Genomic DNA, 25,939 nt, shown 5'->3' with positions numbered 1-25,939 from the left:
ATCCTCATCTATAAAATGGGTATAACAGCGTAAAGTGAGAGTAGGCAAACCATGACCTGTGGGCCAGACCTGATCCAGTGCCAACTTTGTAAAGACAGTTTTAATGCGAGCATGCCATGCTGGAGCATTTACACACAATCTATTACTATTTCTGGAGAGATTCAATGGCTTATAAAGCTTACCACATTAAGTACCTGTCCCTTTTCATTAAATAAAAAACAAACAAACAAAAACATCAACAACAACAACAACACACACACACAAAACAACAAAAAAACAAGGGCCAGCTTCTGACACATTTGTTTGGTGAAGATTAAATGAGACTTCACAGGATGTGCTCCTACGGCAAACAACAAATGGGTCTGGGATTATTACTCTGTATTCATAGTAATGAGTTGTCAAAACCACAGGAACCCCATTTTCTAAAATTTAGAGACATCTCATATATAACAGTCATGTATTAGATTGACCGTGTATTAGATTGACCGTGAACTAATAATACCTTGGAAGTGGTGGGCTTGCCTGCGTTCCCCACCCACCTCTGTATCTGGCCATAGAAGTGGCTGAAGTAGTATGACCACAGGATGTGATGTGCAGCTGTCACGCAGGGCAGGAAGCCCCGTGGGCCACAGACAGCAGCTGCTGGGAGTCATCTGTTTCAAAAGTAATTGATACTGTGCCATTCCTTGATGGGAGATCTGTTGGTCACAGGTGTGTGACGCATGCATATTCATGACTGGCTCTGCTCCTAACTGCATGGTGGAGACAAGAGAGTGCAGATTCAAACTACCCTTAGAGTAACCAGAGCAGACAGATAACAGCCACGACTGTTGTTTCCACTCTCCTCAGCAGTAACTGGTTGTCCAAGGTGAATTATACATGTTTGGAGTTGAAAATAAAAAGTGCTCTAATTCGTAGAACTTTAAATTATGAGTCTAATATAACAAATTATATGGACCAAAAATTCCGAAGAATATAACAGATCCAAAGCTAGCAAGTAGTGCAGAAGACCCATATTTGTACATTTGCAAGTAAAGTTGGATCCCCGAATCTGTAAAGCCTGGGAGCAATCCTCACAACATTCTTTCAAACCAAAATATTCAAATGCTGAAGAGTTTGCAGCAAGACGGTGGTTTTCAGACACAAACTACCACCTGTGCCTGTCTAGGCCCATAAGTACTCAATTTGTACATTGCTGGTTTGCATATTAAAGGAAGGCTGTAAACAGGTGAGAAATTAATTTTCTTTTAAAAAGTTTTTTTTCTTTTAAAAAAGTAGTTCCTGATGGATCTATAACAAGGATAAAATACTATTACTGGAAGAAAATTTCAAGTTAATGAATGATTGTGGTTGGTATGCTAAAATGAAATCACCAACTTTCAGAGGCAAAACCATACAGGTATTGGACATTCTTTCCTAGGATCCCCCTCCCAAATATTTCCTTTATACTATTTAAAGCACTTTGGCCCATTTTGTTTGAGCTGCTCATTAAGCACCATGCAAAGGACTATAGATAGAGTTATTGCTCTAGAGGAGCCTAGTGCCTAAGATAAGCAAGGCTGTTTCGAGAGGAAAGGAGGATCATTCACCTCCAATTGAGCATACATCACAAAAGGCCCCCTGACTTGGTTCCAGAATTTTCTTTATATTCAAATCAATACTCAGATCTATTCAAAGCACTCAGCAATCTGGCTTCTTTTAACAGTCAGTGCTGCTGCTTGATTATGGGAGCTATGAAACTCAAAGTAACATTCACCCTGAAGTTGTCTGAGAGCTCATCCAAGACTTGAGTTCCTCAGCATGAGTAAATATCAACAGCTTATCATTTCACACGTCAAAGGGGGCCTTCTAATTAGCAAGGAACAGTAAGACACTTGTAGAGACTTCAACAAAAATGTACCCAGGTGATCACAATTTATACTTGATAAAGACAGCAAAGTGGGAGCTAAGTTGATCATTACCGAGAGTCCTCAGCCAGTTAAACTACCAACTACATTCATTGGTCTGGTAATGAAAATAACCCTCTCCACACAAATACTATTACGCATGTGCCTCAATTCAAAATACACTGGTATCTCTAGACAACAGATAACCTACACTGTAAATATCAGATCTACAGCTCCATATTCACCTGGTACCTACACTCTCCAGATAAAGGTGCAGATTTAGACAAAGGAGACTAGAGGGAAGCTACATTGTCCCTCCTTTTTGTTTAGAAATGGGAGGACTTATTTCATTCTATGTTTGCTCACCAGGGCTGCTGTTATCAAGGCACCTCATACTGAAGGACGTAGCAATATAAACCTATTGTTTCATAGCTCTAGATGGTAGAAGTTCAGGATTCAGGGTTGGTGAATAAGTTCCTCCTGAGGATTTGGAGGAGTTTGCTACATGCGTGTCGACTAGCTCTGGGTGGTTTGCTGGCAATCTTTAAACTTCCTCAGCTTTTGGACTTCTGCCTTCATTTTGACATGGCTTATTCTCATTTGCCTTTCTCTAAATTCCCCTTTTAAGTGAGGCCACTTGTCATATTGGACTGTAGCCAAGTCCAAGTTCCATCCTTAAATATAGAAATCATATATTGAAAAAGGCTATATTCTAAGGTGCTGGAAGATAGGACTTTAAAATACAAATTAGGGAGCTGGGGACTAAACTATTTAACCAAGGTGGTAGAGCATTGGCATAGTGTGAATGAGGTCCCCAAGTTCAGTCCCCAGCTCCACATACACAAAACAGTAAAATATAAAGCACCTCTTTAAGGGGATATGTGGGGCAAGTAGAATCATGACACCAGACAAAAACTGGGAAGGTTGAATGGATTCAGAAACCCTGGTAATTTTCATATCTGAGAATGGTAGGCATTTCATCTATTCACAACCTGGTTCCTGTCCTGGAGCACGTGACTTTGACACCCGACATGGGGATGTGCTAACTAACCCTGTAACACATCTAGATGGGCTGGCCCTGAGGGTTTAGCTAACAAGCTTTCCTTCCTGGACATTCCTTCCTACAAAAGGTATTTAATTTCTGGTCCACCCTGAGAAAGTTGTATGTAAACAGTTTGGACAAGCAAGGACTGTCTCTCTCTTCAAGGACCACCATGGGGACTCAGGGGAGTGTTGGCGGGGGGGGGGGGGGGGGGGGGGGGAACCTTTGCCATACAGAGCCATGCTAACTAAATCTCCTGAATCCTCTCTGGCCCTTTGGGCCCCTCCATTTCAGACTCCATTCTGCAACCCCTTAGCAGTGTAGGCCTTCCAAGAACCCAGCACCACCATGGTAGAGAGGATGGAATGCAGCCTAGCATTCTCACATCCCAGCAGCATGGTGGAACTTGGACCCACAGAGATATAACAACCTGGCCTACAGCCTCAATTTTAACATCCAGTGTCTATATCAGGCCAACAACTCTATTTTACAGCACAAATCACATCTTTGAGGAAAAAGAGGAGGACAGGATAAACTCAGGATATCACAATGATACAAACCTACCTCCCACAGTCTCACTGCATATTTGTATCAAATTTCTAGGTTAATCTCTCAACATAGCAGTCCTGCCTTAAAGCCAATTCCTATAACCCACTAACTAGATGGGAAAGGACCTGCAAAAACTCCACCCAATTATCAGAAAATGAGGCAAACTACTTGCAGGAAAATGGAAGGGTCAAGCAAAGTAGGCACAGAGTCCAGATTTGAAATCTACAGCACACATTTTCTTTTCCTTTTTGACCAGTGTGCCTTGATTCCAGTTTCTGCAAATTCACCTGGTAGAAAACAATCTCAGAAAGTGCTTGACTCATGAGCATGCTGCCACGCATATACTGCAGAGGGAAAAGGCATGTGACAGCTTTAGAAAGGGAGGGAAAGAAAAGCCTTACATAAATTGAGAATTATCTTGGGTGAGCAAAGATAGAAAATTATAGTGGAGGTCCTTGGGGAGTGGGGTGTCACAAAGACAGCATTTAAGATCAACTTACAGTGATTCAAAAAATAGCACCATACTTCATTGAATCATTTCGCCTGTCAGCTCAAGTGCCTGATTTAGAAGCACGAAGCAACTCCCAATCTGCAAAATGTACAGGCATGCAATCACGAACGTTCAATTTCCCACGGACTAGACTTCATCTGTCTTCAAACCAGGGCTAAGCACAGAATCTCACCCCATTTTTCTCTTCCTTCAGCAATCTGACATTTTGCTATATTCATGCGTTCAGTTGTTCACCACAAAATATGGGACTCTCAAAAACACACCTCTCATGAAAAGAGAAAAAGCAGCTCAGGCTTTCTACACAACAGAAAAAGGACCAAGTTTCCCTAGTTAGTCAGATACCCAGGGAATGTTAACAGAATTCTGTTATGAGCAAGACCAGGATAACATTTAGTTATCTTTTTCTCCTTGATATATATATATATATATAAACTTGGAATCTCAATATCATACGATTGGGATATTTTTCTTAATTTCCACCTGTTTCCTTCTTTATTGACTTAACCTCATTTGATAAAGTTTGCTGGGGTATGCCACACCCCTTCAATAGACTGAATGAATACATTCTCTCCTTATGCACACCTGAAAACTGCCTTGAATCGAACTTTGATGTGTTTTAGGAGTTGAGTCACATAACTCTGTGCAAAGGAAAGAACCCTATTGGGGATGACTAACAGTAGGCTAGCTAGCTTCACAGTTACATTTATCTACCTTCCTCAAGGTGAGGCAACTACTAGAACATAAAGAAATGAAATAGTTGGAAAGAGCCAAGTTGGCCAAAAATTTATCTGATTCATACTGCGATAACCTTTCTTAGGAACTGTCAATTTCTTTTCAATTCAAATATATCATCATAATTTTGTCTTATAGATCATGTGATGAATTATTTTTTGTCTTATGACATCATTTCTTCAATGATCTAAAGTCTCACAATAAAATAAAATATATCTAATATTGGATGATGCAAAATGAAGATTATTCTCTATTAGCCAGGCGGTCAGCCAGCCGTTTTCATTTTTTATGCCTTAGCCCTTGAGATTTTGTATTACTAAATTTGCATAGCTGTGTTCACACTCCTCATTACTTAACCTAAGTCTCATTCTTTTTGCCACAGGACACTTCTCTGGGATGTCACAATTCTTAATGCTCAACTGAGCCTTCCCTCCAGCTAAACTCTCTACAGTCCCTCATTTCTAATCTTTTATTCTCAGATCCAGAAAATGAATCAGACCATGAACTCTTTCACTATCTGCTATTGAGCAAATGCTCTCATGGCTCCAGGAGAGCAGTCAACCTTTGATGTATCCTACCGTCCAGTATAATTTCGCATCATGGTAACTGTTACTAGAAACACATTCTTCTAACAATGGAGTTTAAAATCTCTATTCCAGTAGTTAAAATATAGTCTAGCTTAAAATGTAAGCATGCATTTTATCATATGAGCTTCAGAAGTAATCTGAAGCAAATTAGCTTTTGTCCACATTAGAATATATACCCTAAATTACCTCTTTAATGGCTATTCAAATTATTTCCATGTTATTCCTCAGAAAGCAGAAATCTCTTTGTATTAGTATGTGTGTATCACATAGACATGTGAGTGTGTTCAGAACCAAAGGCAGGGTAGTCAGGTCATTTAAAGTAGCAAAGTTACCAAAACAAAGTTTGCTAAGTTTTCAATTCTCAATTCAAGAACTGTAATGTTTCAGTTTCTATATTTTTATGGAAAACTAAGAAAGTTTTAAATTAGCCCAAATTGTTTTTTTAATTTCATTTAGACTCTAGTACTCTCTATTTCCTAGTAACCGTTTCTATTGAAACATTTTAAATTGGGTGCTACCTATCCAACTGAACGCAGAACCATGTGTTATATAAGAACTTTAATAGCAAATAAAAATCACCAGCTCCTACCAGAAACAGAAAGCCCAACTTATTTTTCATAAATATACTATATAGGGGGGAAAAAACACTTTCTAGCTAGCTAGTGGATATGTGTGACAAACTCACAAAATAATATTACAATAATTTAGTAATGCATAAAAATATTCTGCAGACAATACTATACTATACTGTCTATAATACTATAATGTACTTTTACATAAGAGCATTTTTGTTTATATTCAATCAGATAAGAGAAGGAAAGCCACAGAACTGTCAGAAGAATATTTGCAATGCAATTAGAGGGAGTGAGCACATCTGAGTGTGTGCCAGACACAAGAGGCCTCCCCTTAATTCACACAGTCCAATGTCTTAATGCACTGTACAGCATCAAACTGCACTTCCTACAGTGCTGGAACTTTTGTCAGTTAACTAGATGTTTACTGAGTGCCTGGCTGGGGCACTCCACACTATGGGGCACACCACGCAGGGCTGCGTACAGAGCTCCAACACCATCTGTCACTTAAGCTTCTAGAGGTTGAAAATTTCAATTCAAATTAATTTACACTGCGCTCAAACTGAAGCTATAATTCAAATTTCGACTCGGAGCTTGAATTCCTTTTCAGTGTTCTTCAACTTTGACCTAGCGCCCCCCTCCTTCACTGAAAGGGGCCAGGACAACAGCCCAGCAAGTGGGGCAGGCAAAACAGGCCTCCTTTGTTCACTTTTGTCCTTCCAGTTCTCTATTGAGGTGAGGGACTGAAAAGGCGCACCAGGCTTTGGAAGGCTGCTTGCTTGCAAGCCATCCTCCCTCAAAGAACCAAAAAAAAAAAAACCACCCTCCAGGATGAAACTCTTTCACAGTCCATTCTTACCTTAAGGCACAATTAGTGGGAAATTAGCACTCTTCCTCTCTTTTTCCTTTTCCCTTGATGGAATATGTTCATAGTGTCTAAGCTGTGTTTGTAATGTTCATCAAAAAAAAAAAATGCATGCTCAAATCACAGTATTCAAATGCCAGCAACAACTAGAAGTGGCATGGAATTAGCTTTAAAGTTGAAATTTGGAGAAAAAAAATTCACTACATGCTGAATACACATACTGAATTTTTTGAATGCTCTCAACCCACTTGAGAAAGATAAATCAAATTCATTGCATAGTGCCCCGTGGAAGACCTCCTACAGGATTCCCTGAGATTGCCCTGGGAATAGACTTCTTGTTAGAGTGGGTTTTGACACCATGCATATCATAAAATGTAGAATATATTATTAATGAACATGCATGTGTAAAGTACTATATCCAATATTTCCTGTTATCACTTAATAAGGAGAATTTTAGGATCATTTTGATATAATAGTAGCTGTCATCTACATTCTCCTTTGAATTAAATAGTGAAAGATAATAGAGAAGATAACAAGGGAATGCACTATACAAGATAGGACTTGTTAGCAGTGTTTTGAAACAGAGTAAGATCTTTGATAGTGTGCGTAATGCAGGAGTCTGGGTGGATCACCACTAGAGAATTCTTACACTCACTAGCTTTTTAGTTATTTGATGGAAACCATCCATCAGGCTTTTTCTTTTTTTTTTTTCTAATTTGGAATTCCAATCTTGTAGGCCAATAAAATAGGTCAATTAAGTTGACACCATGTCTTTTTTATTAGCTCAGCTGAGCAATTATAATTGGGTGGTGAGGGTTATTCTGTCATCTTTGAGGAGTCAATGGTAGAAAGAAATGCCCAATGCAGAGAAGTAATTTGCAATTCCAGCACATCTCTAACAATTCAGCATGATGTTCCTATCTGTTCCAGACCTGGGGCACATGTGTTCTTGGTCTTGATTAAAATAATGATGTCACTTAGGGGCAATAAAACAAAGGCATACTAATTTAATCTACTTTTGTAACAAAATCATTTGGCACAAGTGCACCACAGACATACATATCCTCTGATTCGTGACATTAAAATATCAACAGGACAAACATCACCAGTGCTGTCTCATGATGTAGTATGGCATACACACCACAGCATCTGTTTTAGGTTTTTCACAAGATATGGGGTCAGCCATACGTGTTTGAGCTTGTGCAACTCGTACTTCATAAGGGTTAAACCAAAAAGTTAGGAAACCTTGTGTGTGACTTCTTGTTCATGGTATACACCATGCTGATTTATGGCTTTACTTTGTATGTATGGTACATGTCCTATGTGTAGAAGTGAGAAGAACAGCTCTGTGTCACTCCATGCCCTATACCTTGTTGGGAGCAGGGTCTCTCTATTTCTCACTTCTGTACTGCATGCCAGGAAGTAGGACCATGATCCTTCAGGGATGAGCTTATCTCTATTCCTATCTCTCTGTAGGAGCACCGAGACTTCAGGTACATGCCGCATTTGACTCTTCACCCGTTTAGAGAATTTGAACTCAGGTTCTTGTGGCTCCATGGCAAGTGTTTTACCCACTGAGATATTTCCCTAACTCTTATTCTGTAGCTTTAAAAGTAGAAATTTTGTACCTATTACTATAGCTCTTATCAAGAAAATAGAAAGGAAGAAGTGCTATTTGAGATGTGAAGTAATGGGAATCACTACACAATTGGTGGGACTGAGAAATGATGCAACTGTTACAGTAGAAAGCATAGTGATCCTAAAACAAATTTTAAAAGTTTTCATACTATCCAGCAGCCTAATTTCTGGGTGTACCACAAACACTTAAAAACAGTGCTCAAAGAGATATTTGTACATCCAGATTTATGGTAGCATCCATACAGTAACCAAAAGGTAAAGTAACCCAGGTGTCCACTGGCAGCTGAATGACAATGCACAATGGAAGAAAAGCCTGACATACTGTGCAAGTAAGGTCAGCCAATGATCAAAGGCTCTATGACGACTCAAATGAAATACTTAATCAAACTCATAGAGACAGAGTAGAATGGAGGTTTCCGGGGATTAAGGGAAGAGAAGCTGTTATTATTGTTTAATAGGTTTCAGTTTGAGATGATGAAGATAATGCTGGACCTGGACAGTGGTGATGGTCCTCACAGTGTGGATTCACTTAACGTCACTGATCTATTTATTTTATGATAGTTTGCAATACCACACAGTATACTTTATTACAGTAAAAAGCAACTTACATTTTACACAGTGGATTGAATTTGTCTTTCCTTTGAAACATAACTGATTATGAAATTCAAGCTGCTAAAAATGGAGGTTAAGCCAATCTGCTGCATTTTTTTTTTCCTTTCTGCAGCGTTCTCCTTCTGGATTTGAAGAAGAGAACCAGTGATTATCTGTTGATGTCTTGCATTCTTTTTCATTCTTAGAAATGTCAGTAGCTAGGTGTGATGGTCTATACTGGTAATCTCAACATTAGGAGAGTGGATGAAGAAATATTGAGAAGTCAGAGCCAGCCTGGGTTATATTACAAGAGCCTGCATCAAAACAGAAGGGCCCTAGAGTGATGGCTCAACAGCTAAGAGCAATGACTGCTCTTCCAGGGGACCTGGATTCAAGTCACAGTCCCTACATGACAGTTCACAACCAGCTAACCTTAGTTCCAAAGGATCCAGCACCTTCTTTTAGCCTTTTTGGGAACTGCATGCATGAGATGCAAACATACATGCAGAAAAAAAAAATACCCATACATGTAAATAAATCATTAAAAGAAGGGAGAGGAAGGTACTTGGGAAGGATAAAGAGGAACCAGAGGAAAAGAAGGAGGAAAAATCAAGAAAATAATGACCAGGCAGTGGTGGTGCATGCCTTTAATCCCAGCACTTGGGAGGCAGAGACAGGTGGATTTCTGAGTTCAAGGCCAGCCTGATCTATAAAGTGAGTTCCAGGACAGTCAGGGCTACACAGAGAAACCCTGTCTCAAAAAAAACAAAGAAAGAAAGAAAGAAAGAAAGAAAGAAAGAAAGAAAGAAAGAAAGAAAGAAAGAAAGAAAGGAAGGAAGGAAGGAAGGGAGAGAGAGAGAGAAAGAAAGAAAAAAAGAAAGAAAGAAAAAATAATGTCAGTCAAAGGCAGACGCATATAGCTGAATGATAATTCTGTGAGGATGTGAATGAGGAATGGAGACATATTAGTCACAGGAGACAGAGTTTGTTAGATTGAAACAATAAATTCTGGATAGCTAATGAATTGGATAGTGACTATGGTCAATACTAGTGAGTATGATTGAAGTTTGCTAGGGTAGCAGAGCTTAAACTTCTCACTGCAAAATGAAAGAGAAAATGTTAATATAGAATGTGGTGAATAATTGATCATCTATTAATATATACCTACATCAAAACATCAAGTTGCATGCCTTTAAATATACATAACTTTTATATGTCAACTATAACATAATAGATCTGTGGACAGGATGAATTTTTCCTTTGATGCCGAAAGATGTTGTTTGTTTGTTTGTTTGTTTATTTGTTCTTAAGGGGGGAGACAAATGATCTTTTCATTAGTGTGAGTTCAATAAAAACAAGCCACTGGATTCTTGCCCTTAGCACCCGCGGCTCCTTATTTTTCTCATCAGCCAGGAAGGTTTGCTTCCCTGCCAAGAAGGTCAAGGGCTTCTTCAGGTGAAAAACAATATAAAATTTAAAATAGAAAGAACATCTAAGAGCTTTTTAAAAGATTTAATTTCATTATTTTTAATTACGTGTATGTCTGTATCTCGCGTCTGTGGAAACCAAAGCCTGTGCCTTCCCTGGAGCCAAAGTTATATGCACTTGTAAATCCCCTGATATTGGTGCTGGGAACCATACTCAGGTCCTGTGAAAGAGCAGTGCATGCTCTAAATCATCTCTCCAGCTCACAGTAGGCAAATTTCAATCATTTGCAAATCACTTGTAATCATCGAGCATCTCAAAGCTGACCTAAACACTCCTGAGAAAACACACACACAGCTTCCTAGTGCAGGCAAGCACACTAGAGCTGCCTTGTTTGTCCTGTTTGCTCTGGTTGTCATCCTTCTCAGACAGACACTGTTCTTTAGGATGAGACTCCAGTGGCAGCTGATGTCACCTTCATGTTGGAACTTAATGCTGTCATGGTAAGAGTTAATATACAGGCATTCTGCTGCCCTGCCTTCGGGGACCTAGCAATCACACCTGCCTTGGCTAGGTGCAACAGGTGTGTGCTGCGTATAAAAGGACCCGATGCCACTCAGCAGCGCTCACTTCCCCCACCCCTCTGTGTGTGTGTGTGTGTGTGTGTGTGTGTGTGTGTGTATGTGTGTGTGGGTGTTTCCCTCATCTTCTCTATCAGTTCTCTGCCCTCATGGCTCTGCTCCTTTTGTCTATCTGTCTGTCTGTCTACATGTCCTCTTGTCTATCCCATTCCAAGGCCATTACTCCTCTTTCCTTTCACACCAGGTCTGTTGTATGGCATAATTTCTCAGGGGCACACGTGGCGTGCATATTTTATAACAGTGAGAGTGTCAACCGTGGTGACATTTAGAGGTTACCTTTCAGGAGAATGATAACAGGAAGAGGTCACAAGGGGGCTTTTACTGATGATGTTACACTGTATTACAGGATGATAAGCTGACATTTATGTTGTAAAAATAAATCTGTGGTCATTGATGATAGAAATATGATCACTCCAATGCTGAGAACAAGAGGCCACTTAATGAATAATTATGGATGATGAATTAATGAATAAACAAATGAACTAACCTCTTTAGAGAAAACTTTCTGTGGAATTCCATTAAATAGTATCTGTGTAGGAACATGATATATATATATATATATATACATATATAATATACACATATATATATGTATATATATGTATCACAGATTCCATTCTATCCATCACACAAGGAGAGTGATACTTAAATAAAAGTGTTAATTGAATAGATCCCTATGAAAGTTGTCTACAACCCTGGTCTGCACATTCTCGTACACTCTGACACACAGTTCTGAAGCACTCACACCTGGCCATTGTCACCACACAGGCTCCCACGAAGCAGTATTTCCAGAGACAACTGCTTTTCATTCATTGTCAATGCTGCAACACCACCACTGTGGTATAAGGGTGTTTGTACTCAGTCCACGGCCATCACTACCCTGCAATACATGACCAGACCAGTTCTCTGACACCTGCTGCATTGCTTTTGAAATTCCAACTGTCAAGTGCAAAGTTGCCCAGGGTCTATTAGAGCATTATATTCCTACTTTCCTGAGGCAGGGTTACAGAAGCAAAGTTGATGCACTTTTCAGTGGATTGGTCAATTGTGATCATTCTAATAGCTCTGTCAAAGATGATCAATATTGCTTTTCTTCTAATTCTTCTTTTCCATAGTAATGTGGAGTGGCTTGGTAAAAGTATCATATATTGCCACATAATTAGGGATCTGAAAGCCTTCTTAAGTTTCTCTGCTAAGACTCTAAACTGTGTGTATAATTGGGGTAATAACTCTCTGTAGTCCAAATAGTCTACAATAGATATTAGGATTGGGGGCTTTTGGTTAAATATAAATGCTTGCCTTGGGGCTGGGGAGATGAGTGAGCAATTAGACACTCCTTCAGTGTAAGCCTATGAGGTGATCCCCAGAAGTCCTGTCAAAAACTTAACACAGTGCCCAAATCTCAGTACTTTTGCAGTGATGTGGGAAACTGGGAATTGGTCAGCACAAAAAAAAAAAAAAAAAAAACCTCGAAATATTGTGGAAAGAGAAAAACACTTCCTGAAAAGTCATCCTCTGAGCTGTGCATGTGGGCCATGATGTAAACACACACAAACACACACACACACACACACACACACACACACTTTGCCTTGTTTGTTTGTTTTTTTAAAGAAATGTTTGTTTAAAATTACACTGAAAGCTGGATATGATGATGTACACCTTTATCCTAGCATTTGGGAGGCAGAGGCAAGCATATTACTGTGAATTCAAACCTATCCTGGACTAAATAGCAAGTTCCAAGCCAGCAAGGGGTATCTGGTGTAACTCTCTCTCAAAAACAAATAACAATAACAACGACAAATGAAGTGCTAGGAATATCCTTGTGTAATTGCTGGGGCCTCTGGCCACCAAGAACGAGCTAGTGACAGTAATGGACTGGATTGTGAATACACACACACACACACACACACACACATCAATAGAAATATAAAAGCCTGTAAAGAATTATAAGAGTAAAAGATTATTTCATAGTACTGTAGTCTGAACTACAGTAATGCCTTTTACCAAAAACTTAGCACAAGTCGGAATTAAATAGCTTTGTATGTGTATTAAATAACATAGTATTTTGGGTGTTGAATATTCAGGATTTGGACTTCTTCTAAATTCATGAGAAGTCTCAAGAAGACCACACTTTCAAAGTCTTGGATGGGAAAGCTCTGCCACTCCGTGGCTATGTGGTCTTGTGAAAGTTATTTGACCTGTCTAAGCCACTGTCTCTTAATTTTGAAATGAAGTTGTTATGGGAATTGACATGAGATGTGGTATGTGCATAGTTCCTGCACACCTGGAGCTCTCCCAATATATTGGCTACCATAATCATTAATGTATAAAGGCTTCTCTTGTCTCCGTTGTTTTAGTACTTCTGAAAGGCCTCACAGCAGGGAATGGGTGGTTAGCATAGGCCGTTTCAGAAGCTGCCCAACTCAAGTAGGTTTGTATTCAGTGGCCACTGCGTTCCTCCCCAGAACAACCCCAGGGGGAGCTCCTGGTGCGTGTGGAAACAAGACTGCCCCATTATACTCCACTCCATTGCTTCCTGCTAGAGCTTCGGCAAGGAAGGACCCTGTTCTTCAAAACCAGACTTCTGTTTATTAACCACCCAAGAATAGCGAAGAAGAACATTTCCCTCTCTGGACTTCTTCCCTCTCTGTTTACCCTGGTGCTGGAGCTGTGGATGAGGATGAAGGGGTGAGGTAGGACAGGGACTCTTGCTCATGGCGACCTCTCTGTGCTGGCAGAAGCACAGACACCTCCTCCAGCCAGCTTCGGGATATGAAGAAGTAGCCCGGAGCAAAGGGAAAGAAATGACCTGCCCACTAGCCCGGTGGACTCTGGGAACTCGTGCCTGCACCTGCTATCCAGAGAACACTTCTCAGAGAAGGACTCCCTGGCTCTGCCTACTGCGAAATCCCATCCCTGATCTGTGCCGTGGCAGATGTGGGCCGAGAGTGGCCGGATCCACACACCGCAGGAACCAGAGAGCCGCGGAGCCCACCCGCCCTGCCTGGAGGGCCCGGGGCGGTGCCGGGCACAGATGGCGCTCGCAGCAAGATGACGCTCTAGCGCCGGCAGTCACTCCAGGCTCAGCACAGTACCCCAGGGCGAAGCTGTAGTTAGATCCCACCCTGAGAGCCCGGGCAGAGAAGAGGCTCTTATCAGTCTGTTCCAAACACGGTGCGCCAGCCGAGAAGCCCCTGTCCACAGAGGCTGTGTGTGGGGGGGAACTGTCAAAGCCCTCACCTGGAAGCCAACAAAGCAAGTGTCCCCAGCGCACCATCCCTGGTGTCTATCCTATTCCCCTCTGATTCCCCGAGTCCTCGCCAGAGCTGTGAAAGTCGAGGAGGGCAGTCAGCATCTCCCCCCGCTCACGGCGATTCGCTCAGGTGTGAGCACATCTGAACAAAGCCCACGCCCAGATGTGTCCGCGGGGACACGAACGCGCGCACGCTACTGCGCGACCAGCGGGACTCAGGCGCTCTCCGCCGCCCGACGACCCTGTCTTGTGACACTCTACATCCTCTGCGTCCCAGCCCGGAAAGCTGTGTAATACCCGTCTGTCCGCAGTCAGACCTCTAGTCAGGGCTTCCAGAAAGGAATGGGGCGCCGGCGCCCAGGCTGAAGTTGACCCGGGACCCAAGGAGATGAAGGGCGCTAGCCCGCGGTACCCGAGCTGCGGGGGTCGAAGCCCGGTCCTCCCAGGGCGCGCGTCTCCTTTTTCTAGCCGGCGCCCTGGCTGTGTCAAGGGCTTGCAAGAGAAAACGAAGTCCCCGACCTGTTTCTCCCAAGCAGCAAGCCCTGCCAGACTCCCACAAGAGCCCGGGTTGAGCCCGGGCGCCAGTGTCCGACTGACAACGCGGCAGCCTTCGGGCTCCTTGTTCTGCTCCAGCCGCGTCCACCCACCAGGACGGAGTGTCACCAATGCAACCGCCAGACACACCCAGGGCTACTCACGTTTTTCGTGCCGCGCCCACCTCCCTGCCGGGGCGCTACTGCCCAAGACCTTGGAGCGCAGCTGTCGTGCGTGTTTCCGAAGCTCCGAAGCTGTCGCCTGCAGCTGCCCCAGTCTCTGTTCCCGCACGGTCCCTCGCGCCCGCGCGTCTGAGGCTCGAACTGCAGCGCGCGTCCGCCAGCGACCCAGGAGAAGCGCGCGTCCCCGCCACTCCCGCCCTCCGCTCCCGGCGATACCCAGCGTCGCGCTCAGGCCCCTCCCGACTCTCTTAGCGTCCCCGCGTCCCCCTCCCCCGCACTCACCGGGCGTCACCCGCCCCTTCCCCTCCAGGCTATCCCCCTCCCACCCACAGTGAGGCTGCAGCGAATGGGCTCCAGCCTTGAGCGCCTTGAGGACTCAGGTGGCCCCTCACCTGAGAGGTGGCGCCGCACCGCCTGGGGTGGTGGCTATAGGGACTTGAGTGTTCAGGGGAATGGGTGATTGGGAAGTGTCTACAGAAGATATTGCAGAAAGCGAGTGTTTTAAATGCCACTCCCCTTGGTTTAGATTTCCGTGTGAGTGTGATGGATGGATCTGGATCACACACATTTCCTCCCTCCCTCCTCTCACCTCCAATCTTTCCCCCTCTCTTCTCTTCCTTTAAAGTATTTTGTGCTTTTGAAACTCTAATTGGCATGGGTTGAGTACTGGTTTATGGTTTTTACAACTGTCATTTCCAAATACACTTGAGGAAGGGTCCCTTTAGCATGTACGCAGATGCTATTTTCAGTAGGGATTTGGGTTTCTGGAGTAGTTGAAATAAGCTTTTCAGACTGCAGAGTATTATTTTTTTTTTCAATACGAAACAACTTTTAAAAATAAATGTGTAGAATTTAAGTAAACCCACTGCATACTACACAATCCAGATTCTGGAGGACCCTCACCCCTTCCAGCAGGATGATGTCCAAGGCACGTAGCCACTTAACTGGGCACACTTCCTTCTGCAGGCCCAGGTACAGTCAGCCTGGTATTACCCAGCTTGACAATTTACTTTTGGAAGCTCTCATCAGCCTCTATCTTCAGTCTCCAGAATAGGTGTTAGATTGGCATTCATGATTAAAAACAGATCCGGGTCATGCTTCAGAGTGTTGACAGCTAGCTCCTCTGCTGTGCTGTAACTTTATTTTGAACTTAAGCTTCAACCTACATGCACTCATGTGCAGTGTTCTCTTCTTTCTCCTATCTCCCAACATACAGATCCCCTTCATAGTCTCAAAGAGTTCTATGATTCAAACTTGATCCCTAAACCCCATAGTCTTAACCACTGCACCATGCTGTGTCAATGACAGAGCACAGAGTTTCTTTCCATGGGAGGAGCACCTCCACAGAGAGCCATGGAGCCCTCCAGTGGTACCTGGAGTGAACAGGCTTTAGACTTTACTTTTTTTTTTTTTCAGTTCTATCTTCCCCTCCCCTTTCCTTTTTTTGCTTCCTTTGCCTGATTTTCTCAACCAAGTTTCCATATCCATACTGCAGGCCTCTCAGGGAGGCTACCTGACAATTTGACCTCAACTTTTCTGAAAACAAGCATGTTCCTAGCTATGCTAGTAATGATCAGTCTGCCCGCCAGCAAGCGACTTTCTCCTCTTCACCTACTCCAACCCCGGGAAATCAGAATCTTAGACTAGGTAACACAGAAATTTGGTTTTAGCTCTTTTTTTTTTTAATTTATAAATTGTAACATTTTTTCCACCACCACCAGCCCCCTAGCAAAACTCAAGTGAAAGGTTGGTAAACTCCAGATCAGAAATATAAAAGCACTTTAAAAAATGTTATGTTAACATCACTAAGTACTCTTCTACAAGAGTGGTATTTACCTGTGTCATCATTATCTTCAGATTAGGCAGAGATAAGTTGATAATAGTAATTTTAAAATGTTACCTATTTGAAAGGACATTATAATCCAATATTGTCAAAAATAAAGTATGATGGGCAGCTCAGTTTATAACATGATCTTTATTGACTGCCTGCTATATTAATACAAGTGTGTGGTCCCTCCCCCTCCACCGAGTGTTATGTCAACAACTATAACAAATACTAAGAACTAGACAAAATTACAATAATGACTACAACAAATGCTAAAGATAATCAGTCGACTTGCAGAGTGCTGCTCTGAGTGTTAGTTACAAAGGCCTTGGCTTCAAAGGCTATAGCCCATGGCCAGTTGGTCTCATTGCTTTTGGTGTGGCAGCACATCCTGGCAGGAGTGTGTGTTGTGGGAAACCTGCTCACCATAAGCCAGGAAGCAAAACAGAGGGGGAGAAGATGGGTACACAGCTGCCTTCAAGGACACACACCTAATGACCTAAAGCCCTCCCGCTAGGCCCCACTCTACAAGGCCCCACCACCTCCCAACAGCACCAAGCACTAGAGCATTATCATAGGCATTTAGGAACATTTATGCAAAGTAGTAAGTGCAGCCTAGTCCCAATGATGTCCTTCTAATGAAAAGAATTTGCCACAGCAGTGGGTTGTCACTCCTGACTTTAGGTTACAAAAATGACCTGATTTCTTACTCTTTTGCTTCCTTGAGCTTAGAGATACCAGTTGCCACATAAGAGATGCCTTATCAAGACAGATGCCCTTCTTAACGGAAGCCTCTGGCCAACAGACTGTGAAGAACTGAGGTCATTGGTCCAAAACCCAGACTGCAGGTTAATTCTGCTTTGGTCAGCCCAGTGAATCCGGTTGTCCCAGTCTAACCCTGAGATAATCCTAGTGCAGGCCTAGTCTTTGGTTGCAACCTCATAGAAGGTTCTGAACCAGAGGACTCAGTGAAGCAATGTTTGGTTCTGGATCCACAGAAACTGGCTGAGAAGAAATGTTGCTACTGCCAAGCTGCCAACTCATCACCAAGATGTTTAAGTGCATTTCAGTGTGGCCGTTTTTGCTAAATGATCAACTGCCATTGTCACTAGGTACAAAACAGTGCCGGATGAAGCAGCAATCGTGAGGCAGATGACTTGTCTGAAGTCGGCCTCAGTGTGCACCTCCACACCTAGTCAGACTTAGCACTCAGAGATGATAGGCCATCTTCAGTGCCTCACCCAGAGGCACCTTTCTCCTTTTGACTGCCAGCCATGGTCTCAACTGGCCCAGCTCTTAGAGATTACTAGTGGGTGGTGATGACTCACTTTGGATAAGAGTGGGGTGTAGAGCTGCATGGTCATAATATGTAACTAATAATCAGGGGCCATGTACATCACATAGGACTAACGAACAGTATAAAGTTTCCAGAGATGCATAACACTAGTTGCTCCTTCATATTTCTCCTTGCCATCTGTTACCCAACTATAAACTTCTGTGTGCTAGAATGCCATTTGGGCACATGACAGATGAAGCTAGAAATTTGAAACCCATTTCTTGCCTGCTGCTTAGCAACACAGTGCCCTGACATCTATGTGAAGGAGGTGATATGTAAGCAAGTGGAGGAAAGTGTGACCCAGAGTGGCTGCCATATGTGAATTTCTTCTCTAGGAGGCTGTGAGTCACCATTATCTTCATTTTGGCTCAATATAGCAAATTAGAAAGGACATTTTCAACAGTAATGAAAATGCTCCTAGAACCAACGTTTCCATCTGCTCCCAAGGTTTCTATCTACAGAAATGTACAGGAGTTCAGGTGAATAGATTTAAGACTAGCCAAGGTCAATGTGCAGCCATCCATTGAAGATAGGGTCGTCTAGAACAGGAAACTGCCTCTAGGGGAAAATAGACATATTGAATCGTACTCCTGATGTGCACCCTTCACTGCTGGCTTCAGGGGCACAGATGGCAGGTACAATGAAGATCAGGTTGCCTTGGGAAAGGAAAGACAATACTCCTGTATACAATACTGACATCTAAATAAGTGAGCAATTCAGCAGGTTTCTAATCTTTGGCTTTTTTGCTGCATTTTAAGAAGGGGTCTTAGGTTAATATACATTGATATGTTTGTCTGTACTTTCTTTTAAGTCTTGATTTAAAGTTTAACTCAAGCTGTTTTAACAATCATCAAAACTTATTATCTTAGCCATTTTCGATGTAGTTTGACAGTGTCATGTTATTGACCATGACCATGACCAAGAGTTCCATTTCCAGAACTCTTTCATCTTGGAAAGCTGCAGCTTTATAGCCATTAAGCGATTGTTGTCTCCCTCCAGACTCCAGTAACCACTACTGCCCTTGCTGTGTCTATGAATCTGGCTGCTGTAAAATGAAACAATACAGTATTTCTTTTTGTAACTAGCCTAATATACTAACGTTTTGTACATTGTGTAGCCTGTGTCAGAATTTCTTTCCTTAAAGCTGAATAACTTTATTGTATACACAAATCATACTACTTGTTCATCTGTTGATGGACACTTGGTTGCATCTGCCTCTTAGCATTCATAATACTATGAACATGGGTATTTAAATACCTCTGAGATTTTGTTTTAAATTATTTTTGTTGCATACACAGAAGTGACATTCACTAGCCATAAAATATTAAAGTCTTTTTCTGAATTATTGTTGTATTATTTTCCACAGTGTATGTAATGCTTTACACTTCTTTTACTTCTTTTTACATTTCTTACATTTCTCCCAGCTGTGCTCAACGATCACACATTTCCATATCCTTAACAACATGTCTTTACGCTTTTGGAGAGTTTTATACATGTATAAAATATGGGGTATGGGGTTATCAGTTTAATACAACTCTAGAGCAGATTTTGATTAGATTCACACCCATTACTTTCTCATCTCCCCTATGCCTTGCTTAACCCCTACTTTCCAACTAGTCTTCCCCTACTTCCATGTACTTTTGGTGACCTAATGTGTTTAAACAGGATTGCTTGTGTAAGCACAGGTGGGAAGCTGCTTACTGGAGCAATCACTAAGGGAAATGACTTGCCTTAAAGAAGGGTGGGGCCATGAGTCCCTTCCCATCTGTGATAGAATATTGATGGGCCAAATCTTGTGCCAGTCTCACACAGGTAACCACAGCTGTGAGTTGACTGCAATGGCCATGTACTGCCCAGAAGACAGCATTTCAGAGCATTTCCTTCCCATTCTCCAGCTCTTACCTTCTAAGGTGTTCTCTAGCCTTTGGAAGTGGTAGTACAAATGTTCTTGTTAGGATTGAGCACTCAAGACTCATTCTTAGCCTCTGACCAGTTTTAAGTCTCTGCATTAACCACTGCCCAATGCAAAACACAGCACTATTCCATGGATATAAACTTTTAAGTATTTAAAAGACATTTGAGAGCATATCCATTTATCAAAGTAAGTGGAGCAAATCCCTCACCATGACCTGTGACCTCCTTATCCATGGAACTTTAAACAGACTTATAGTAACAAGTATGAATTCCTTCTAAGGAGCAAGACAATTCCAATCAGAAAGTCGTTGGTTGTCCTCATAGCAATCATGCTATTAAACAAGTGAGTACTTATTGCCTGGCATGTCTACAGCTGGGTATGACCACTGGTAACTTTTCTTCTCCAGTGGTTTGCATAGCACCTCCTGTTACTATAAATGATAGCCAGCAGAGAGGCTTCCAATTCAGTTTCAGTTTGAATTATCTACTGTACCCAAACTATGAGGTATCTTTATAAATAAGGTCTTATCACTTAGTTCTGGTGGGCAACCAAATGAGATGGCAATGTCCTGTATTGTTTGGATGATTTCTGGAACTATATGACCACAATTCATTATGAAAGTATACATGCTTCTTGAAAATTTTTGTTCAATAACTATGGCTTCTTGGAACAGTGTTATCCAATTTTACAGAGTACCTCCATGCAAACTCATTTATTTATTCATTTATTTACATTGTTAGAGCATAGCCATCCTAACAAGTATCCTTCTGTCTTCCAGTATTTTACGGTGTAAAATATCCAGCAGATCAAGCAAATGCAGTGCTTCTGAAGGCCCTGTTCTGGCTCCTCTTTGACTTATTCCACATCTCTTTTAGACCATGCCTGAGTTTCCTAAGATTGAAGAATTCCACCAGGATCTTGAAAATTCTTTTCATATGCTTTTAACAATCAGCATTCTGCTGATGTGTACACATGGATCATAGTGCAGGAGTGTGTAAATGTCTGCAAAGGTGGGAACTGAACTTGAATATAGGCTAAAGTGTTTCACTTTATGGACTTGAGGACTCTGACAGTTCAGGAACCAAGCCAGGGCTGGGGTAAATGGATAATTCTACCTACCCCAGACACAGTACTCTATCACAGGTCTCCAAAGTGTTTAAGAATTCCAAACTCAAACTTTTTTTTTAAAGATTTATTTTATTTATGCATATGAGTACACTGTAGCTATACAGATGGCCGTGAGCCATCATGTGTGTGGCTGCTGGGAATTGAACTCAGGATCTCTGCCGGCCCTGCTTGCTCCAGGGTAATTCACTGTAGCTGTCTTCGGATGCACCAGAAGAGGGCGTCAGATCTCATTACGAATGGTTGTGAGCCACCATGTGGTTGCTGGGATCCGAACTCAGGACCTTTGGAAGAGCAGTCAGTGCTCTTACCCGCTGAGCCATCTCACCAGCCCCAAACATTTCTTTTCTTTTTCTTTTTCTTTTTTTTTTTTTTAATTTATTTATTATAAGTACACTGTAGCTGTCTTCAAACGCACCAGAAGAGGGCATCAGATCTCATTATGGGTGGTTGGGAGCCCCATGTGGTTGCTGGGATTTGAACTCATGACCTTTAAAGAGCAATCAGTGCTCTTATCCGCTGAGCCATCTCACCAGCCCTCTAAACTCAAACTTTGACATTGACTCTGGGTCTTTAATTTTGAATGTCTGGATACAAAGGTCTCCAACTGTCTTCTTTCTTCAAGCTCTCATTTGTTAGGAAAGTAAATCTCTAAGTGTTACAGATTTAATCAGATTCACTATGAAGATATTATGATTACTTCCAGGAATAAGAAATTTTAGTTTAGTAATGAATTATTCAAAAAGTATCTAGCACTAATTTTTTTTTTTTTTAATGGCAATAGGATGGGAGGCTAGGTTAATTGGAACAGTAAAATTTTCTTCAAAATGACTAATGTTATCTCAATTTTTAGTTAAGAATGCTGAAATTTTTTATCCTAGTATCCAAATGTCTCCAAAAATTCCACTTTTTAATTTAATTTAATTAATTTTAATATTAATTTCATTAGCTGTATCTTTAAAAGTATCCCATTGAGAAATTGAACTAAAAAAAAAATTGTTTTTATAGCTGGGCTATCTTGTCGGGCCTCAATGGGAGAAGAAGCACCTAGCCTCAAGAAGATTTGAAGTGTCAGGGTGGGGGAGATATCCAGGAGGGCCCACCTACTCAGAGAAGGGGAGTAGGGATAGGGGAAGGACTGTGGGAAGGGCTGACCAGGAACGGGCACTGAGTAGGATGTAAAGGGAATAAGTAAAAAAAAAAATTTAATAAATATCAACTTAAGAATATATGAGAATATATTTTATATAATATACAAAGCATAAAATATTTGTTACTGAAAATCCATTATCTTTTTCAATTACCAGATTTTAAATATTGATGGATCATTATCTGTTTTGCTAATTAAACAACTGCATCTAAAACTTAATATATTGAGTTAATTTCTGTATTTGGAATATTACTACAGAAAAGAGTCCATCATTCATTGAATGGGGGTGACTGAGGAGGCTCACAGAGGTTAAGCAACTTGTTTATAGTAAGAAGCTTCCATTGAAATTTGAATCAGACACACTTGTTCCTTCACTGTACTAATAGCCAACAAGTTTATTGAGTATTTATTGTGTATCAGATTCTGTGTATCAGCAATAAGAGATAAGAGGGGCAGAAGTTGCTAACTTGGGGATCTTTTAGCTTGGAAATGAGAATAGTACCAAATAAATAAATACTTATCTAATGAGCCCATGTTAGTTTAATAAGTGCAATGCAGGAAAAGCTCAGGTTGTAAAATGTGAAGATAATCTAATGAATCAAAGGCTGGTAGGGAAGAGCATTTCACTGAAGTTTCATACTAAATGAATGAGGTCGAGAACTGGCTGTTAGGAACAAGACCAACAACAAAATTCCTTAGCACTCTGTAGAGGCCAAGAGGGTTTGGGTCATTTCAGCAACTCAAAGAATGGGAAGGTCCTAGGGAACAGTAAGAGAAGCAAGAGGAGGCAGGAGATGAGGCCACAGTAGAGTCAGGAACACTGAACGAAACTCTTTCTTTTGTATGATCCATATGCTAATAAAAAAGAACTGTGGGCCACTGAAGGATTCTGAGCTTTCTCCTGCAAGATAGAGAGCAGGTGTGAAGGGAAAAGATTGCACTGGGTGGGGTGGGGTGGGGTAAAAGCTTTAGGAAAAAAAAAATAGTAGAAATGAAGCGAAGCAAATGAATTAAGGGTCTAGAACCCAAATGGTAAAATGATACTTTAGTTGGCAGATAAAGGACAGGCTTGTGTGATTCACAAGAATGGTAGGATCTTTCTTTCCTGTAATGAATGTCTTTGGGATCTTGATAGGGATTGACTGTGTTACATCTGCAAGTTGATTTTGATGCCACAGCCAGCCAGTACCACACTATGAATTCTGCCAAACCATGAGCGTGGGAGGTCTGTTCTAGTCAGTCTCTTTCCTCAGTGGCTTACACTACAGTGCTCCTCCCTATTTACTTCCTTCTGATTCCTTTCTTGGCAATTTCACTATCTTGAGTACTGGAAAGCTCTTGAGGGTTTCTTTCTTTTTTTTTTTTCTATATATATATATATATATTATATCTAAGTACACTGCAGCTGTCTTCAGACACTCCAGAAGAGGGCACGAGATCTCATTACGGATGGTTGTGAGCCACCATGTGGTTGCTGGGATTTGAACTCAGAACCTTCCAAAGAGCAGTCGGTGCTCTTAACCTCTGAGCCATCTCGCCAGCCCCAGCTCTTGAGTTTTATGTTGATTTGTTAACATTTTTGCTACTTTTCTGAAAATGATTAGGAAATCTCAATCTCCTGATTAAGCCTACCATAGGGTGTTTTAAGTGTGGAATCATGTCATCAGCAAATGTGAGTAACTGGAATTCTCTTTCCTGTTCTTATCTATTTTCCTTCTCTGGTTTTATTGCTCTAAAAATTCAGAGACTGGAATGAGTAATCATGTGTATTGTTCTGGATGTTTGAGATTGCTTTCTAGTTTTCCCACTGAACTCAATGGGTTTGTCATATATCCTTTAAGGTATATTTTTCCTATGCCTTGTTTCTTCAGGGATTTTACTGTAAAGGCATGTTGAACTTTATCAAAGGCTTTTCTCCCTATCTATTAAGATTTAACTAATGTGTGTTGTTAATTATGTACTGTGTTCCATTCTTTTATCTTAGCCCTTCACGTGAATGGAAAACTCATCAGTGACCAGATACTTTACAGAAAATAGGTATGAATCTGAAAAACTATACATTTATAAAGCCTACTTTATTCTTTGTTTTTTGTTTGTTTTTCAAGAGAGGGTTTCTCTGTGTAGACCTAGCTATCTAACCTAGAACTCACTCTGTAGCACAAGCTAGCTTGGAACTCAGAGATCCACCCACCTCTGCTTCCCCAGTGCTAGGATTAAAGGTAAGCACCATCACATCTGGCTGTTGCGAGAAATATTTTTAAAACGAGCTATTAGGCTTCCCAGCTACTGCCAGCTCTCCGTAATAGTGCAAAGCGGATGATTTGGTTTAGCCAAACTTAAGAAAAAGAGAAAAGGCTAGAACACATGTAGCATGAGATACTTCCAAAAAGCTTATGGCAAGCTGAATTGGAAACATGTAATGAGATAAAAATAATTGTTTTAGTTATTTACTGCTTAGTACAGGTTTCATTTTTGGTTCAGAAAAGTGAACACCACTTCTTTCTCATTAGCAGATCTTCATTTTCAATTTTTTACCTATGTGTATGTATGTGAAAGAAAGTGTATGATAGAACCTAGGACACTAGAATGGAGTCCTTTAGAAGGGAAGTAAGATTCTTGAGTTGTGAGTAGTACAACATAGCCTAATGAGCCATGAAGAAGAAAATACAAGTTTAGCTCCAAGTTTTAAAATCAAAATAATTAATTTTCTTGATTTTTTTTTCATAATATCTTCTTTTTTGAGGGGGGGAAAGAGTCCAAATATTTCCCAAGCAATCTTCTAATTGTGAAAATTAGCCGAAAGAGGGTTAGGTTGGATGCTCTTTTATTGAGATTATTATGTTCATAAGGAGATGGATACAGCAATTTCTACATGCTATATCACAGGCACATGGACTGCTGTTCTGAAGATAAGGATGTCAAATTTTTCTGTGCTAAAAACTGGGAATGCCATTGTCAATCTATGCTAGGTAAACTTCACCAGAACACTTGAAACATGTAATTCATCATTATATCCTAACATTCCATTGCTTTTACAGTTCTAAGCATTAAGTACGGGGTATTTTCCACATAATCAAGCATTGCAAGGGACACATGGGGCATGTTTAGATGTATGTGGATTAACAGTATCCTGATATCAGACATGGCCATCCAAAACCACCAAAACAGCACCTGTGATGTAGAAGAATGCGGCTTCAATGACTGCGAATAGAACAAGCAAGTTAGTTCTAAATGACTCAATTTTACTAGCATTATACAAGAATGGAGCATGTTAAGACCAATCTGAAAAAACAGAGTGGTGTAAACTTCATTGATTATGACTTTTTCAACCTAAGCAATTATTAAGAATTCTTCAGAGCGGTCATATGATCAACACAAAAGCAAAATGTTACCCTAGAATACTTTTTCTTCAGGAATAATTCAATAGTACAACAGAGAAAGATAAAACCCTTGCTTAGCAAGGTATTATAGATGAAAACCAAAGCTATATATTTTGACACAGAATATTTGATCACTTTTTAATTTTTCTTAATATTTTAGATTGTCAAGATATGGTATTCTTTGCCTTTCTTCTTTT

General features: G+C 41.1%; 1 protein-coding gene across 24 annotated transcripts in view; it reads right to left on the bottom strand.

The window, feature by feature from the left end:
• Nucleotides 1-15,422, bottom strand: part of Nrcam (neuronal cell adhesion molecule) — a 283,437-nt gene extending 268,015 nt beyond the window's left edge. For 10 of the 24 annotated variants that reach the window (XM_031357025.1, XM_031357039.1, XM_031357037.1 and 7 more), the window contains exon 1: nt 14,994-15,254. The gene's annotated coding sequence lies outside the window, so the exon portion shown is untranslated. Of the gene's footprint in view, nt 1-14,993; nt 15,256-15,403 lie in introns of those variants that run through there. The other 14 variants (XM_031357043.1, XM_031357040.1, XM_031357044.1 and 11 more) reach the window with 4 other exon arrangements.
• Nucleotides 15,423-25,939: the final 10,517 nt, after the last annotated feature.

The sequence above is a fragment of the Mastomys coucha genome, unplaced genomic scaffold (assembly GCF_008632895.1).
Source record: "Mastomys coucha isolate ucsf_1 unplaced genomic scaffold, UCSF_Mcou_1 pScaffold6, whole genome shotgun sequence".
In the NCBI taxonomy this organism is placed as follows: domain Eukaryota; kingdom Metazoa; phylum Chordata; class Mammalia; order Rodentia; family Muridae; genus Mastomys; species Mastomys coucha.
The sequence above is the reverse complement of the archived record's forward strand: the minus strand, read 5'-3'. Positions and strand labels throughout refer to the sequence as shown.